The following is a 5,036-nucleotide window of genomic DNA, read 5'->3' as shown; positions in this document are numbered from 1 at the left end:
TCGCAACAAGTTAAAAAAAGCTTGGTGTAAATTGGATAAACCCTGTAGGAGTAGTAGTATAAAATTCATAGCCTGTTTTTTCAAAAAATTAACATTCAAACCAAAATAGCTGACTTCCTGTTGGTCGGAGCTAATGAATGTAAATTAGAAAATTGTCCGGCTTGATGAGAATAATATGTGTACCGAGTTTGGTGACTGTAGGAAAAACTAACCCCCCCACTTTTGTCAAAAGGTGGCGCTACTGAGACCCTCCACCACGCCCATTTCTATGGCTTTGTCCATGTCTACTGGTTGACAATATTGATGTGTGTGTCGAGTTTCATGCAATTTGAAGCATGTTAAGAGCCTCAAAAACACTCAAGAATATTATTACAGGTTGACCTGTTGCCATGGCAACAATATTTCAAATATCAAAAATCCTGTCATAGGTCTACATCTGCTGTGTATTGACATTACACTGATGAAGTTTGAAGCAAATCAGGTAAAAATAAGAGGGTGATCTCAAAACATTTCAAAAAGTGATACACTTCCTGCTGCCAGTTGGTGGCGCTATAACTTTGACTCACAATAGTCACATCCATGTGATCAGACTCCTATAACGAACACACTCGTGAAGTTTCATAAAGATCAATATATGTATTAAGACGTTATAACACATTTCCTGTTTCCTTTTTCTCGCCATAAATTCGTTGCCTCGCCACGGCCAAACCGTTCGAGATATCAAAAATCCCCTGGCAATTTTTAATCATCAGTGTCTTGACTTCATGCTGACCGAGTTTGGTGGCGATCGGATTAATCGTCTAGGAGGAGTATATCAAATTCCAGAGCATGCGTTTTTCAAACAACCCTTAATAGCTGACTTCCTGTTGGCGTGGCGATTAACTTAGAGCGCGAAAGTTGTTCGGCCCGATGAGGTCTATATGTGTACCGAGTTTCATACTAATACGTGCAAGCATGTTTAATATATGGACCAAATTTTCAGACTTTTTTCAAGGGGGCGCTGTCGAGCCCCCCTGCCACGCCCGGGTACCAGCCTCTCCGGCGTCCTAATGGCCGCGGATTCCAATGTGTGTGCCAATTTTCAAGAGTTTTTGAGCATGTTAAGGCCCCCAAAAAGCCCCGGAAGACGGAAAAAAAAAATAAAAAAAATAAAAAATAAAATAATAAATATAGCTGCGAGCAGCGATGGCGGGCCCAAGCCCGGTGGCACCGCCACCCCGGTGGCTTCAGGGCAACTGCGCACAGCGGGCAATAGGCACTTAAAACGGTTAAACATCAAAGGGCTATGTCAAATTCACTCCACATTTACTGCACTACAAGGTGCCGTTATAGAGCCCCTCCTCCCTGCCCATTTTCAAAGGATTACATGTGCCAAGTTTTAACATTATTCTGATGAATTTTGAAGCAAATCAGGTAAAAATAAGAGGGTGATCTCAATGTATGCTGAAAGTGACACATTTTCTGCTTCCAGTTGGTGGCGCTATGACTTTGAATCACAATAGTCAAATCCATGTGATCAGCCTTGTACAACGAAGACTAAGCCAAAGTTTCATCAAAATCAATTAATGTATGCAGAAGTTATAACACCTTGTTTCCCTTTTCTTGCCATAAATTCGTTGCCTCGCCACGGCCAAACCGTTTGAGATATCCAAAATCCGTTTGCAATTAAACAACTTCAATGTGTTAGCAACAAGTTAAAAAAAGCTTGGTGTAAATTGGATAAACCCTGTAGGAGTAGTAGTATAAAATTCATAGCCTGTTTTTTCAAAAAATTAACATTCAAACCAAAATAGCTGACTTCCTGTTGGTCGGAGCTAATGAATGTAAATTAGAAAATTGTCCGGCTTGATGAGAATAATATGTGTACCGAGTTTGGTGACTGTAGGAAAAACTAACCCCCCCACTTTTGTCAAAAGGTGGCGCTACTGAGCCCCTCCACCACGCCCATTTCTATGGCTTTGTCCATGTCTACTGGTTGACAATATTGATGTGTGTGTCGAGTTTCATGCAATTTGAAGCATGTTAAGAGCCTCAAAAACACTCAAGAATATTATTACAGTTTGACCTGTTGCCATGGCAACAATATTTCAAATATCAAAAATCCTGTCATAGGTCTACATCTGCTGTGTATTGACATTACACTGATGAAGTTTGAAGCAAATCAGGTAAAAATAAGAGGGTGATCTCAAAACATTTCAAAAAGTGATACACTTCCTGCTGCCAGTTGGTGGCGCTATAACTTTGACTCACAATAGTCACATCCATGTGATCAGACTCCTATAACGAACACACTCGTGAAGTTTCATAAAGATCAATATATGTATTAAGACGTTATAACACATTTCCTGTTTCCTTTTTCTCGCCATAAATTCGTTGCCTCGCCACGGCCAAACCGTTCGAGATATCAAAAATCCCCTGGCAATTTTTAATCATCAGTGTCTTGACTTCATGCTGACCAAGTTTGGTGGCGATCGGATTAATCGTCTAGGAGGAGTATATCAAATTCCAGAGCATGCGTTTTTCAAACAACCCTTAATAGCTGACTTCCTGTTGGCGTGGCGATTAACTTAGAGCGCGAAAGTTGTTCGGCCCGATGAGGTCTATATGTGTACCGAGTTTCATACTAATACGTGCAAGCATGTTTAATATATGGACCAAATTTTCAGACTTTTTTCAAGGGGGCGCTGTCGAGCCCCCCTGCCACGCCCGGGTACCAGCCTCTCCGGCGTCCTAATGGCCGCGGATTCCAATGTGTGTGCCAATTTTCAAGAGTTTTTGAGCATGTTAAGGCCCCCAAAAAGCCCCGGAAGACGAAAAAAAAAATAAATAAATAAATAAATAAAAAAAAAAATAAATATAGCTGCGAGCAGCGATGGCGGGCCCAAGCCCGGTGGCACCGACACCCCGGTGGCTTCAGGGCAACTGTGCACAGCGGGCAATAGGCACTTAAAACGGTTAAACATCAAAGGACTATGTCAAATTCACTCCACATTTACTGCACTACAAGGTGCCGCTATAGACCCCTTCCTCCCTGCCCATTTTCAAAGGATTACATGTGCCAAGTTTTAACATTATTCTGATGAATTTTGAAGCAAATCAGGTAAAAATAAGAGGGTGATCTCAATGTATGCTGAAAGTGACACATTTTCTGCTTCCAGTTGGTGGCGCTATGACTTTGAATCACAATAGTCAAATCCATGTGATCAGCCTTGTACAACGAAGACTAAGCCAAAGTTTCATCAAAATCAATTAATGTATGCAGAAGTTATAACACTTTGTTTCCCTTTTCTTGCCATAAATTCGTTGCCTCGCCACGGCCAAACCGTTTGAGATATCCAAAATCCGTTTGCAATTAAACAACTTCAATGTGTTAGCAACAAGTTAAAAAAGCTTGGTGTAAATTGGATAAACCCTGTAGGAGTAGTAGTATAAAATTCATAGCCTGTTTTTTCAAAAAATTAACATTCAAACCAAAATAGCTGACTTCCTGTTGGTCGGAGCTAATGAATGTAAATTAGAAAATTGTCCGGCTTGATGAGAATAATATGTGTACCGAGTTTGGTGACTGTAGGAAAAACTAACCCCCACTTTTGTCAAAAGGTGGCGCTACTGAGCCCCTCCACCACGCCCATTTCTATGGCTTTGTCCATGTCTACTGGTTGACAATATTGATGTGTGTGTCGAGTTTCATGCAATTTGAAGCATGTTAAGAGCCTCAAAAACACTCAAGAATATTATTACAGTTTGACCTGTTGCCATGGCAACAATATTTCAAATATCAAAAATCCTGTCATAGGTCTACATCTGCTGTGTATTGACATTACACTGATGAAGTTTGAAGCAAATCAGGTAAAAATAAGAGGGTGATCTCAAAGCATTTTAAAAGTGATACACTTCTTGCTGCCATTTGGTGGCGCAATAACTTTGACTCACAATAGTTACATCCATGTGATCAGACTACTACAACCAAAACACTCCTGAAGTTTCATAAACATCAATCAATGTATGCAGAAGTTATAACACATTTCCTGTTTCCCTTTTCTCGCCATAAATTCGTTGCCTCGCCACGGCCAAACCGTTTGAGATATCCAAAATCCGTTTGCAATTAAACAACTTCAATGTGTTCGCAACAAGTTAAAAAAAGCTTGGTGTAAATTGGATAAACCCTGTAGGAGTAGTAGTATAAAATTCATAGCCTGTTTTTTCAAAAAATTAACATTCAAACCAAAATAGCTGACTTCCTGTTGGTCGGAGCTAATGAATGTAAATTAGAAAATTGTCCGGCTTGATGAGAATAATATGTGTACCGAGTTTGGTGACTGTAGGAAAAACTAACCCCCCCACTTTTGTCAAAAGGTGGCGCTACTGAGACCCTCCACCACGCCCATTTCTATGGCTTTGTCCATGTCTACTGGTTGACAATATTGATGTGTGTGTCTAGTTTCATGCAATTTGAAGCATGTTAAGAGCCTCAAAAACACTCAAGAATATTATTACAGTTTGACCTGTTGCCATGGCAACAATATTTCAAATATCAAAAATCCTGTCATAGGTCTACATCTGCTGTGTATTGACATTACACTGATGAAGTTTGAAGCAAATCAAGTAAAAATAAGAGGGTGATCTCAAAACATTTCAAAAAGTGATACACTTCCTGCTGCCAGTTGGTGGCGCTATAACTTTGACTCACAATAGTCACATCCATGTGATCAGACTCCTATAACGAACACACTCGTGAAGTTTCATAAAGATCAATATATGTATTAAGACGTTATAACACATTTCCTGTTTCCTTTTTCTCGCCATAAATTCGTTGCCTCGCCACGGCCAAACCGTTCGAGATATCAAAAATCCCCTGGCAATTTTTAATCATCAGTGTCTTGACTTCATGCTGACCGAGTTTGGTGGCGATCGGATTAATCGTCTAGGAGGAGTATATCAAATTCCAGAGCATGCGTTTTTCAAACAACCCTTAATAGCTGACTTCCTGTTGGCGTGGCGATTAACTTAGAGCGCGAAAGTTGTTCGGCCCGATG

This window comes from Chanodichthys erythropterus, chromosome 12, assembly GCF_024489055.1.
Source record: "Chanodichthys erythropterus isolate Z2021 chromosome 12, ASM2448905v1, whole genome shotgun sequence".
Taxonomy (NCBI): domain Eukaryota; kingdom Metazoa; phylum Chordata; class Actinopteri; order Cypriniformes; family Xenocyprididae; genus Chanodichthys; species Chanodichthys erythropterus.
This window is presented reverse-complemented; position numbering follows the sequence as displayed.